At 47.9% G+C, this 14,347-nt stretch overlaps 1 pseudogene; it reads right to left on the reverse strand.

Moving 5' to 3' along the window:
- Nucleotides 1-8,954: 8,954 nt before the first annotated feature.
- On the reverse strand, nucleotides 8,955-12,150 carry LOC137846078 (uncharacterized; annotated as a pseudogene).
- Nucleotides 12,151-14,347: the final 2,197 nt, after the last annotated feature.

The raw sequence follows: 14,347 nt of genomic DNA on the forward strand, positions 1-14,347 counted from the left end.
CTCTTATTGAACTTCATGCGGTTGGTGATCGCCCAGCTCTCCAACCTATCCAGATCCCTCTGCAAGGCCTTTCCACCCTCATTCGAGTCCACAACTCCTCCAAGTTTGGTGTCATCAGCAAACTTGCTCAAAATACCTTCTATTCCTACATCCAGATCGTTTATAAAAATATTGAAAAGTACCGGCCCTAAAATGGAGCCTTGAGGGACCCCACTGGTGACCGCCCGCCAGCCTGACGCAGCCCCATTTACCATAACCCTTTGGGCCCTGCCCGTTAGCCAATTGCTCACCCATCGTATGATGTTTCAAGGCTGTGATGATTCAAGGCTTTGATGATTCAAGGCTGTGTGCTGTAGTGTTCTTCAAGGCAAGCTGTGGTTGTGTGGACAAAGGGAGAAGATAGTTTGGCAGGTGGGAAACTGGTTGATAAGGGAGTCAAAACCCAGATCAGGAGTCCCCCAGGGGACCAGTACTGGGCCCATGATTGTTTGATGTCTGCTGATGGTCCCGGCTTCTCTCCTGGGCACCTGGGTGCGTCTGACCTCAAAACATTTGAAACTGGTGAATTCCCCTCTCCAAAGACAAAAAGGGGCTCCAGAGAGCCCCTGCTCCTGCACCCCAAGGTGTTTGGACACAGAAGGTCTCCAATTCTATGTCTGTGCTGGGAAGGAGTGTGGTGAGGAAGACGAGGTGGGGATGGGTTCCCTGCTGTAGGCGTTGGCTGCTCTGAATACCGATGGTCAAAGCTGGGGTGACCTGGGGGCACAGCTCATGTGGGGAATAGAAATGTGGGGTAGCTGGGGCAGCCCCTCACCTGCACCCTCAGCACCCAGAAAACACCAGCAGACAGCCAGGGTCCTTACCAGCCTGGAGAAGAAGCCCCCAAGCAGGACATGGGATGGGACCTGTCCCTTTCCTGGCTGTTGGAGATGGGACACTGTTCTTATCCTGCCTTTGTTTATGCCATTGGGGTTTGATGATGAAATGTGCTGGTGACATGAGGCACGGGGGCTCCACAGGCTTGGGAACTTAGGGAGTGGTGGACATGGGGGCTGCAGAGCAGGGATGATCACAGGCAACCGGTGGGAGGCAGAATAGGGATGGTACCACCAGCCCCACGCAGTGGGGATGGAGATACTCCACTGCAGCACCTCCGGCAGAGATGATGCTCTTCTGGAGAGCCCTGCCACACTTGCAGGCTTCACAGAGACGGAGCCACCGCAGATCCAGAGGCTGTGCTGACCTGTAGGGCTGTGCTGCACATTGCAGGAAGCTCAGGCTGGGCTGGGGCTTTCTGTCCTGCCACCCTGGTGGCACTGGACATCATGTCAACAGGCTACCAGAAGCCACATGGTGGCTTTTCACTCTGCTCCTTGCAGGTGGGAACAGGCTTCACCTTGACAAAGGGAAAAACCTCTCTGAAGCACTGAAAAACTCACGGGTTAAGCTAAGAATGGGGTGATCTCCCACCAGTTACTCGCATGGGCAAAACAGATGCAGCTTGGCTAAGATTGCTGTGATTTATTGCGAATGAATGACAGTGGAGAGCAGTGGGAACTAAAAGCAAACAACAAACACTTTCCCCAGTCATCCATCTCATTCTGCCTCCTCCCCCCAAACAGTGCACAGGGATGAGGGAATGGGGGCTGCAGTCAGTCCGTAACGCTTCGTCTCCACCACTCCTCCACACTCACTTCCTGCCCCTGCCCCAACAGGAGGTCCCTCCTCTGGAATGCTGTCCTTCCAACCTGATCTTTAAGTTCTGTTCTAACATGGGTCGCCCACAGACAGCAGCACCCCCCAACACCCCTGCTCCTGCGTGGGCTTTTTTTTGCTTTTTTTTGTTTGTTTGTTTGTTTGTTTGTTTTTTTGTTTGCTTGCTTGCTTTTTCTGAGGAGGAATTCTTTTTTGTTTGTTGTTTTTTTTTGTTTTGTTTCATTTTGTGTTTGTTTTCTGATGTCACAGCTAGTGACCATGTGAGATTTAAAGAAGGGAGGGAAAGGGTGAGGGAAGGGAAGCCAAGCCGAAGTCCCTCTTTTGTCCCAGTGGCTGCTGGCTCAGGGAGGGGTGGTGGAGCAGGGTGCTGGGAAAGCAGAGGGGAGGAGCTCGGCTGAAGCACAAAACCAAGGCCCCCTTCCAGGAAACCATGACGTGCTTTCTGTTAGCCTGAGCTCCACTGCCGCAGGCTCCACCTGACACTTCGTCCTCCAGTGTGTATTTATTTACACATTGGCCTGGAAGCATCATTTTGCAAAAGCCAGCCCCTCTCGCCCTGTGGTGCCTGACTTCTGGGAAGGAAGCACTGGAGATCAGCGTGCGCCTCCACCCACGGGCAGAGTGGTGGGGAGTGGGAGGATGAGACATGCCAGAGGTGATTTTGTGCAGGCATTTCCCTACAGTGCAAGGGGCAAAGTTGAAATGGTGCCTAGGGGCTGCAGGGGTGGCACAAATAGATGTCCCCTGCTGACAAGGGTCACTCCTCCTGGCACGGGCTGAGCAACAGAACCGCAGCTGCTGTCCGTCAGCTTTTAGGCTGTCCCCAGACATCCCAAACAGAGCTGGGATGGCTGCCTGAGCTAGGAAAAAAGCACGGGGCAGAGCAGAGGGAGGGCATGGTGGCAGGGGGGTATCAGTGCATCTTGCTGTGATGCTCTCTAGGCATCCTTATCTACACGCTAAGCATCTCTGCAAGGAGAACATATGCAGCGTACAAGGGTTGGAGCATTGTTTATTAGTTATCACCCATAAGCGTGAGATAGCACTCTACAAGCTGCTGTTAGCTTATTGGCAAAGTCATTGAAGCTGTAGGACAGTTAAGAGCAACCAGGCTGCTGGTGGTGCCATCGCCCACCAGATTTATCATCAACCACCACCTGTGATCACCAAAGAGGCAGCACAGTGAGATCTCTACCTTCATCCTTGATGAAAATCTCACGAGGGAAGCTTTTGACAGCAAAGGTGTCTTCACTCACATGTCTTTGGAATAGGGTGGGGGATCTATATCGTCTACCTGGACTTTCAGGATCGCTTTTGCAGTGTTGGACATCCTGGCTCTGACACGAATATTCCCCAAGGAGACCTCCAGGGTTTCATGGTCTGACGCTAGTGTAGCTCTCTGGAAGAGTGTGGAACTGCCGTAAGCTTTTCTTTCCATCATACGGGAGAAGACTTCATGGAGTCTTACCATGTGGTTCTCTGTTTTGAAGAGCTCCAGAGCGAACTCGATGCTGTAAAGGGCGTAGTCGAAGGGGTTGGAGAACATGATGGCCAGTGAGAAAGAGCTGGCCTTGCAGACCAGGACACCCACACTCCCACGCAGGCTGTATGACGTCTTTGCAAAAATGCATCTTCCTACGGACTGTGGGCCGATTTCAAAGGGGGGAACGATCTGGATGTTGCCACTGAAGCAGTAACTCCTGCAGGAAGAGAAGGACCAGAACAAAAAGAGACGTGGATGTGCTGGAGAGAGTCCCATGGAGGGCCACAAAACCAGCAAGGGAGGAGAGGCTGAGGGGGCTGGGACAATTTACCAAGGAGAAGACAAAAGGCTCAAGGGGATCTTGCCAATGTATGTAAATACCTGCAGGGAGTGTGCAATGAAGACAGAGTAGACTTTTTTCAGAGGTGCCCAGGGACAGAACAAGAGGCAATGGGCACAAAATAAAACACAGGAGGTTCCCTCTGAACGTCGGGAAATGTCTTTACCATGAAGGTGACTGAGGACTCACACAGGCTGCCCAGAGATGTGGTGGAGATATCAATTTTTTATATATTTTGTCTGTCTTTGGAGATACTCAAAATCCCTCTAGACATGGTCCTGGGTAAGTGACCAAAGGAATTCCAGAGGCCCCTGCCAACCTCAAGCAGTCTGTGGTCCTGTGAACCTCTGACCTTTGCTCTTCTGCCCCAGACTGTAGCATTATTGATACCTCTCCCTTGTCACTCCAGAATACACACTTGTCCCAGGAGAAATTCCCCTGATGGCACCCCCCTTCTGTTTCTTAACACCTTTACATTGTTAAAGCATTTGGCCATGCTGTTAATAACTGCCCCTGCCCTCTCTGAAAACCTCAGTAGACCTCAAAGTGCACAAACTAAGCCTTAATGGGAAGGGAATAGGAAAAGAGAGTGGCAAAAGGCAGTGGTAGCACAGCGTAAATATGTACTGCTTTCTGCTGGTTCCCCCAATCTGGAAGAGATGAGAGCTCATCCTGATGGCCTCAGGTCATCCGGGCAAGCTGGTTAAGGTGAGGAAGTCCTCCAAAGGTGGATAATGTTATAAATGATATTCTCTGCAAGATTTATAAAGTTTTAAGCAATGGTTGGAATCCCATATCCAGAATATTTCACCCAACTCATTGTTCCACAGGGTGTATGATAATTGTCACTAGCAGCATCACACACATCATATTCGGTTGATCAAAGTAGATAACCAATCCTCTAGGTATATTTCCCAGCTATTATTTCAATCGCTACAATTAGAATCCAACAGGGGTAGCTATGCCCTGATATACTTCAAGTTCCTGTTATGGGTCCCTTTTCACCTGACCCTTCCTGGAAGCTTCAAATAAGCTCTGAAACCCTGGAACTCTCCCTCAAAGAGGTTCCAAATCCCTGGAACCCTCAAAGAGGTTCCGAATCTGTGGAATCCTCAAAGAGGTTCAAAATCCCTGGCCGAATCCCTGGAACCCTTAAAGAGGTTCTGAATCCCTGGCTGTGCCTGTGTTTAGAGGTGTCTTGCAAGTGGTTAACCCACCCACGAATTCTTAGCTTCGGAACTAAATTACCATCTCAGTTACATCCCTACACACAGTCACACAACCGAATTCCACCCAACTGAATGGTATCTTCATTCAGGTCTTCCGTGCAGAATTATGGGTCACAAAATAAGAGCTCTTGGTTCCTTACTTGCCTCTTATGTTCAAAATCTTGTTGGACTACAGCACCACTATCGGCAAGGGCCACTGTGTGGGGTGCCTCCCTTTACCTGTCACAGATCCAAAGTCCAAGAAGATCACGTCAGGGTCACCAATTTGTTATAAATGAAGTCTCAACTCAATCTGAATTTTGTAATATTTATAAAGCAAATATTTCTAAAAGGTATAAAAGGTATAAAAGGCAAGTAAACAGTGCTGGGTATGCGGGGAGTCTACGTTCCACCAACACGCACACACAAACATCAAACATTCTAAATATACAGAACATTGCTTTACATACTAAACCCGAGTATGCCTATACAATCAGAAAAGGTAACAAACAATCCTTTAAGTTCCATGACTTAACAGTCCTTACAGTCCATGACTTAACAGGCTTTCCAACACCCATGGCCACACTCTCAAATCTCCCCCTTCTTTATTAATATCAAACATTATCTTGACATGAGTTCCCACTCCATATATAACAATAAGGAAAAGCTTTCTCAAAGCGCATGCATCTGAGTAGTGCAACTGGTGTATACAGAGGAGGTGTCCAGCAGGAGCTAGAGGAACTTGCAGGAGAGAGCTCTGGCACCAGGCACTGAGCTTGCCCCCATTGTTTTCCTAACACCCAAGGCATTTTAAGGAGATCCCTCAGGGGAGGCTGGCGGAAAGCAGTAGGGGAGCAGGGGATGCACACCTGAAGTCCTCCAGTGTCACGTTTTTGGTGTTGTTGATGATCTCCACGCCCACACTGCGGCAGACTTCTATATTTCCCATCAGGCTTTCCAGGTCAGACTGAAATTTAGGATTGTTACACTTCTGCTCCTTCTTGGCTGCCATCTTCCCTCTGATCGTGCTGCAGGAGAACTGCAGGGCTGTGGAGCAGTGGAGGCTCTGAACTAAGGCAAAAGTGAAACAAGAGAATGGGCAGGGCCACCTCCTGCTATGGGAGCTGAGAGCATAGCTCCTCCCCAGCGTCTGTAAGGCTTCTCAGGGCTGATAAAGGGCAGCTCCTGTGAAAGGAAATTGTGGGTGGTGTCTAAGTGAAGCTATCTACCTGCTGATTGAATTGGGCAGCTACAGTGTTCGACTGATCATGTCCTTTTACCCATCCTATATTTAGTGTTTGCTGTTTTCCTATCTCTAACAGTTGTTTCCAACTTTCAGTTTGCCAGACTGGAACTCTATTTACCTGCCAATCATTAACTGCCCAGTGACCGATCCACTCAGTAGCTCCTTTAAAAACAGCATATGAGTCAGTATAAATATGGGTAGCACCATGTTGTGCGGCTAATAAAACTGCTCTGAGTTCCCCTACCTGTGCACTGCCTTCACCGGTTTCAATCAGTTTCTCTCCTGTGGCTACTTCCAATGCCACAGCCTTGTATTTCCACTTATTGTTTTCCCTATGAGACGAGGCATCTGTAAACCACACTCCTGTAAGATCACTGTCTTCCTTTAGAGTAGGTGCTTCCTGGATTGGAGATGGTTTGGTCGGTGGAAGCTGAAACAGGAGGGTACTATCTATGTCCTTTTGTAGTTTGGATATTTTAGTATTACCCTCAGTGATTGGCATAATCTCATTAATACCTTCTAAATAGGCATACCATTTACGAACCGTGGGTTTCTGGGCAATGCCAGCAGGTGGTATTGTTCCTTTACGGACTACATCCAGGATACGGAAAGGTCCTCGGACAATCACATTCTGTTTTCTCCTTAATTGCTCTGTCTGTTTCACTGCTCGCACTAAAGACAATAATCCCTTCTCCAGATCCGAATATCTTCTTTCAGTATCACTGAAAGAGTGGGAGCTGAATTCTAGTGGTCTCTCGGGTCCCTCTGGCCCCCTTTGCCATAAGTTACAATGAGAGCCATGTTCACTGAACCCCCATTCCACATGGATAGGGTCAGTAGGGTGTATGGGACCAAGCTGTTGGAACAACCTCAATTCCTTTATTAATAATTCTATTGCATTAGTATGCTGTTCAGTCCACTCCCATGATTTTCCTTTCCTAAGCAAGTTATAGAGAGGACGCGCAATGATAGCAAAACCTGGAATATGTTTACGCCAGTAACTTAAAGCACCCGATACTTGTTGTAATTCCTTTACACTAGAAGGTCTTTGTCCATGTTCTATTTTTTCCAGCGTGTCCTGAGGAATAGAGGCAGCTCCATTAACCCACCATACTCCTAGGAATTTAACTTCCTGAGCAGGCCCTTGGCACTTTGAGTCAGGGATTTCCAATCCTAAATCAGTCAGTGTCTTCCGGATATTTTCCATTGTGCCTTTTACGCTTTCCTGATCCTTTCCCCCTATCAGGATATCATCTATATACTGATATACTGTGTTGTCCGGTGGAATAGGAATTTCTGCTAGAATTTTAGCCAAAGTATTGTGGGCAATCGTGGGAGAATGCTTGTATCCTTGTGGAAGCCTATTAAAAGTATATTGGATTCCTTTCCAGGTGAAAGCAAACTGAGCTTTGTCCTGCTCAAGGAGAGGAATCATAAAAAACATATCTTTAACATCCAAAGCAGCCATCCAAGGATGGGCAGCGCCTTGTATTAATGTCACTATTTCTGCTATGTTTGGGACCGCAGCAGTTAAAGGTGCGGTGTTAGCATTTAACTCCTGTGAAAGGAAATTGTGGGTGGTGTCGCGTTAAAGGGGTGTAGCTGATTAACCGTCACGGGCCCGTTTGGATTCAGAGTACTGAACCAGTCGGACATTCACCAAAACTGGGGGTCCGTTCGGACATTCACCAAAAACGTAATAACCGCCTGGGGGTCCACTCAGACATTCACCAAAAACGTATTAACCACCCGGGGGTTCCGTTCAGACATTCACCAACAATGCATTAACCGTCTGGGGGTCTGGTTAGATTCAGAACACTGAACTATCACGGATAACCACCCTCACCCTAGTCGCATTAATGAGAGCTATCACAATGCAATCAAGTATGGTTTATTACAGCAACAGATAATCAGGTTCTTTTGGATTGCCGGCGATAGTGACTGTCTGCAAAAGCAAGTTAGTATGTATGAAATACACAGGCGTTATAGGTGTTACAGATGTGACAGGTGTTATAGGTGTTGCAGATGTTATAGGTGTTATAGGTGTTATGGGTGCACAGCCTAGAAATAAACGCGTTAAAAGGATCGAAGACTCTATATAGAGATTTATAAGCAAATATTCAGATCTCACCCAAAGGCGTCCCAATGGGGGGGGAAGAGAGGCTCAGCCCGTCGACTGATCCCAGGAGTCAGGAGGTCCTAAGGATGCTGTATGTCCTCGGGATGGTATCTCCCCTGACGGTGGTATCTTCCCTAACATCCCCTCTCTCTTGGGCCAATTTATATTATTTTCTATCTTTTAGGTGGAGCTTGAGTGGCTCTAGTCAAGCATATCTTAGTTATGATTGGTGTAAAGTTTTCCCGTCTCCGTTTAAAGTAATAGGCTCCAAGAAATTCAGAGCGCATGCTCAGTGAGGGGTGGTCGCACCTTGGAGGCGGGTAGCTTTTGGGATGGAGGTGTGTTTTGGTATTATAATGATATTATAATGAGCAAAAAGAACACTAGGGTACAGCATTTGTCAAAACATGACAGGTCTTTGGCTTAGGGTGGCAAAAAGTGCAGCTTTGTGCACAAGAACAATCGAGGTCCCACCTGATTACAGAGCCTAGCCGTGGTGTCTCCACTCCACTCCACGTTCCGTGGTGTTCCTTAGAGCTAGCACACCAAGTTTCCCCAGCGCGATAGCATCTAAGGTTGGGAGCCTAGGGAATGCAGTTATGCCCTACCCTGAAAGCCTCTTCAATGCTGTACCTTTTCCTTAAAAGTGTGAATGTTAGTTTTATTTTCCTAGTTACTTCAGGTATTTACACCACATAATCCACCCCGTGACTATAGTCACTCAAGCTTCACGACAGTTGAATTATGTCAGGGATATCACATACATCCTCGGAATGAGGTTTATCGAGTGTATGTACATTGTGTAGGGATGCTAAACGTTTCATCATAAACCGGAGGTTAGCCTACAAACTAATTGTCAGTATAAAACATAATACAGTGAGTATTAGCAGAATGATAACAGGGTGAAGCATCTTGTTGAAGATTCCCTTGGCAGCTGGCGACCATCCAAACAAAGTGTCCCACCAACGGTGTCTCTCATCTCTCTTCACTCTTTCCATCACTCGATGTATTTCTCGTGCATCATGGTGGACAGTAATCAGAGTCTTTTGTCCATTTTCTTGGACTTGTGTCATCAGCTGCTTCAGGTCCTCATGTACCAGCAATTTCTTCACCAAGATGAGGTTCATTCCAATAGGAGTAGGCAGCAGTTCATGAAGCAGAATATAATTAGATGCAATAAGTTGATAAGAAGTGACAGGAGCTGAGTATTTAAAATCACATCCTAGAATTTTGGTAAAATTGCAAACACAAACATTAGAGTGATTATTGGTATCTACCACTGTATCATCTACGACTATGGAATCACAATGAGTTCTCATACAAACACAACCTTTCCCAATATATATAAGTACAGTTTTAAGGGTTTCATTAAGATGTATCTCAAAGTGGCAAATATTTTGCTCAGTGTCAAGACAAATGTCTTGAGATTCTAGCGTGTTACTTTCACAGATGAAACCTTTTTGTTCACGCACAATGCATGCATTTACATCAATTGTTTGCCACTTTCCTCCCTTTTGATGGGCCCATACTTTACGCTCTTTAGGATAAAGTATAGTTCCATTATGATTGAGTCCTAATGCAATGATTGGATATACATTGTATATGGTGGCATTACTTATAGTAAGTATAAAGGCAACAATTTGATCATTTTAATGGGTAAAGTTGACTAATTGCCACCAAGCTTGAAATTCTTTTTCAAATTCTGAAGCATTATCCCAAATCAATTTTCGAATTTCAGTGGGCAAAGTTCCTCCTTCTCCCTCTCTAATAATAGCTGCTGCTACAGATTGTATCCATAACTGCACTTGGATACAGCTCAAGGCAAGGGAGGTATTGCCTTGGGCTTTTCCAAGGGCATTTATAATTAATTGATGATCATTTTCCTCAATTTGTTCCCAATGGGGTAAAATATCTGATAGAAGCCATTGATTTGCTCCTAAAGCCAATAAAGATGATTTTATTGGTTGTTCCAATTTCCTTAGGTCATCTGTAGTAGCAGTTACTCTACTCATTAAGACCTCAGCATCAATGCTATTTAATATACCTAATCCTGTCCCTAATAACCCAGTTGCATCCTGTGGCCCTTTTTTAGGGACCAGCTAGGGTTAAAGACAATTTGTTGTTGTCCCACATTTTTAATTATGTAAGGACCTGTGTTGAAGATGGAAGGGGTTAGACCAATGGGAGGCTGAGTCGGTTCGTTTTCAAATATCTGCAGGGCCAGAGGCTTCATATCCTTTGACCATGAATTCAAATAGTAATTCTGTGCCTCTGTAGCCCCAAAGACAGTACACAATTATAGGTTTGGTGAAAGTAAAATTGTACCAGCAATCAAAATTTGGTTCAGTTATTTTAGTTATTTGGCAACCAATTTGTATTGTTTGTCCAGACATGGCTTAAAGTTCAGCCATTCTTAGAGAATCATTCCAACTCCATTCATCTTTTGAAAATATTTTCTTTCCCTGTAAAACTAAGGTAGATAAATTTAGGCTCCTTTTGTTCTGAGGTGTTCCAATGATTGCGCTGTATCGTGATAATGCATGATTCCAAGGATCATCATAAGGTGTTATGGTGTCACTGGGTATATTTCTACTTCCATACTGCAGTATATCAAATGTAATGTATGGTGTTAGGTCAGGTGGTGTAGTTGGTTCACGTTCAACCACATCTATTTTGAATCTAAATAGTAGTCCTGTACACCGTGACTGAGACAGGCCTGAGCCTGAGCAGTGTTGTTGCCATATACAAGTTACAATAGTGGGTTCTATCAGGGTAAAATTATACCAACAATCCCACTCATCTGTAGCACAGGACTTTGTAGTCAGTTGGTTTCCAGATATTGTTATTAATGTGGCTTTCTCGTGAGTTGAGCCATTAACCATTCTACACCCCACTCGGATTTCTTCTCCTGTTCTCCCCTTAAGAAGCGGAAGCCATCTCTCATCCCAGCCCCACTCGTGTCTCGAAAACACCTCAGTTCCATGCATAACCACGGTAGCTAAGTTTAATTTTTCCTTTAAGGCTTGCGTTCCCAAAATACCAGTGTATTTAACATAGGCTTGGGACCACAGCCAGCCTGGTTCTCCTTGGCTGTAAACCAGAAGTGATTGCATCAAGGTCAGGGCGGAGCAAAGTATTATTAATCCAAACTGTTGATTCATCATCTTCCAGCTGTCCATATGCTGTTCGCTCAGGGTTCCTGTAAACATAAAAAGAAAGAAAAGCATGCTCGGTTGTATTCAACCGGCAGGGTCAGAAAGAAGGTGATATCCACCGGGTGCTGATCCGGTGTGTTTTTCCTGAACAATCTTTAGCTTCCCATGCATAGGGATTTTTGGGAGTAGTTAGTGTCATGGGTACTATTCCAATCTGAGGCATTTTTACCAGCACAGGCTGTCCAGGAGAAAATCCTACAGTGTGCTTTTCCATTTTGGTATGATGCTTTTCTGTTTCAGTGTAGTGCTTTGGAGTGATGGTGGTAGAAGATGCACAGAAGGCTTTCATTTTGGGGCAGCCATCTCCACTCCATCTATTATTTATTTGATAGATGGCGTCATGTAACCGCAAATGCCATCCAGATTCGTGAGTATTTGCGAAACGCTTGACCAATCCATTAGTGCGTTCTATAATACCATTTGCTTGAGGATAATAGGGGGTGTGGAATACCCATCGGATCCCTTCCTCTCTGGCCCAGTCCTGTACCACTGCAGCTGTAAAATGTGAACCATTATCACTTTGAATTTCTTCAGGTAGGGGGAGTGTACTGACTGTGTTTTCCCCAGTAGCTGATGCAAAAGCAGTAGCCATAGTGAGACCAGATATTACCTCTACTCCTACTAGAACATACTTCTTCCCTCCTGATGATCGCAATGGGCCGATGTAATCAATCTGCCAGGAGTGCCACAATGTTTTCCTGTCCCGAATGTGCAAGGGAGGTGCCTTACTCGGATGGTCCTTGTTAAGCCGTAAGCGACATTGGGAGCAGGCAGTCACCACTTGTTCACACAGTTTGACTGATACAGGCCATCCTCGAGCCATTTGCCGAGGCGATCGGCTCCGGGGCAGACGCGTTCTGCAGCGGAGCGGGGGATCGGGCCAGGCAGGGCTAACTTTCCAGCATCGAGCCTACTTCAGGGAGCCGCCAGGAGCCGGCAGCCCTCGTGAGGGAGGCTGACGAGGTGAAGGCGGAGCCAGCAGCGCCCCCTCCCCGGCCTTTCAAAAGCTGCCCCTAGGGAGCGTGAGCAACCAGGAGCGCGGCGACCAGGACGGGCAAACAGGGCGTGGCGCGTCAGAAGGGAGTGGCGCGTCAGAAGGGAGTGGCGCGGCAGTTAGCGCGGCAGTTAGCGCGGCAGTTCGCTCAGGCAGGGCGAGCAGGAAGGGCGGAGAGCTACCCCCGCCCACATGAACACCTGTTAACGACAGCCGTTAGCTAGGTGATAATGGTCTCCACCAGGCACCGAGCGCTCTGCAGGAGGTCGGTACACACCCAGACCGAGTACCCGCTAAAGAATGCAGCGGATCAGGTCACGGGATGCAGGGAGTGTCAGAGCCTGCTGCTGCCATCGGCAGGAGGCAGAGACGCTGTGTGTGTGAGGTGTGAGCAAGTGGATGACCTGATCCACATGGTGGCGGAGCTCAAGGAGGAGGTAGAGAGGTTGAGGGCCATTAGGGAGTGTGAGCGGGAGATAGACTGGTGGAGTAACTCCCTGCAGGGCCTCAAGGAGAGGTACCGGGGTGAGACACCCCAAATGGGGGTGGACACCCTGCCCTGTCGCCGTCGGGCAGAGGGAGGGGATCTGGGAGTTGAGGAGGAATGGAGACAGGTCCCTGCTCGACATCGCAGGCGATGCCCTCCTCTTCCGACCCCACCTTCCCAGGTGCCCTTACAAAACAGGTTTGAGGCCCTGGAGAATGAGAGATCAACAGCAACTGAGGAAGAGGTAGAAAGTGTTCCCAGGAGGATTCCTAGGGCGAGGAGGTCGACTCCACGCATCAGGACTGCCTCCACCAAGAACGAAAGAAGGGTGATTGTTGTGGGAGACTCTGTCCTTAGGGGAACAGAGGGTCCTATTTGTCGGCCTGACCCTACCCGTAGGGAAGTCTGCTGCCTCCCTGGGGCCAGGGTCAGGGACGTTGCCAAGAAAGTCAAGCGCCTGGTACGGCCCACTGACTACTACCCGCTACTGGTCTTTCAGGCTGGTAGCGATGAAGTAGCAAAGAGAAGTCCGGAGGCGATCAAAAGAGACTTTAGGGATTTGGGGCGACAACTTAGAGGTTCGGGCGCGCAGGTTGTGTTTGCCTCTATCCTTCCGATAGGGGGGATCGAAGCAGAAAGGTGCGCTGTTCGCATAAACTCGTGGCTTCGAGACTGGTGTGACCGGCAGAACTTTGGGTTCTTTGATCACGGGAAGGTCTATGCTACACCGGGCCTGATGGCACAGAATGGGATGGGCCTCTCTCGGAGAGGGGTAAGGATCTTTGGTCAGGAGTTGGCAGGGCTGATAGATAGGGCTTTAAACTAGAGTCGAAGGGGGAAGGGGCTAAAACCAGGCACGCCGGTGAAGACCTAAGGGATGGTACGCTAGAATCAGAGGGGCTGTGTGCCAGTGAGGTCCTTCGGTTAGATCCACAAGGTGCTGAGTGTAAGGAGACGCACCTGAAATGCTTCTACACGAACGCACGCAGTATGAGGAATAAAATGGATGAGCTAGAAGTCCTGGCCCAGTCCCGCAACTACGACATCATCGGCATAAGCGAAACCTGGTGGGATGAGTCCTGTGACTGGGGTGTTGCGATAGACGGTTACAGGCTCTTCAGGAGGGACAGGCAGGGTAGGCGAGGTGGTGGGGTGGCGATGTATGTGAAGCAGGGGCTGGACTGTGTGGAACTCCAGGTCGGCGATGGCAAAGTTGAGAGCCTCTGGGTAAGGATCAAGGGACGAACGAATAAAGGGGATGTCATTGTGGGAGTCTATTACAGACCGCCTGGCCAGGACGATAGCGCCGATAACTTATTCTTTACAGAACTAAGAGAGGCCTTGAGATTAACTCCCCTTGTCCTTATGGGGGACTTCAACTTGCCAGACGTTAACTGGGAGTGCCACACGGCTGACACGAATAAGTCCAGGAGGTTCATGAAGCACCTAGATGATAACTTCTTGGTGCAGGTGCTAACGGAGCCAACTAGGAAAGGTGCCCTCCTTGACCTGTTGCTAGAAAACAGAGAGGGTCTGGCG

Source organism: Anas acuta, chromosome 30 (genome assembly GCF_963932015.1).
Source record: "Anas acuta chromosome 30, bAnaAcu1.1, whole genome shotgun sequence".
NCBI classification, from domain to species: Eukaryota; Metazoa; Chordata; class Aves; order Anseriformes; family Anatidae; genus Anas; species Anas acuta.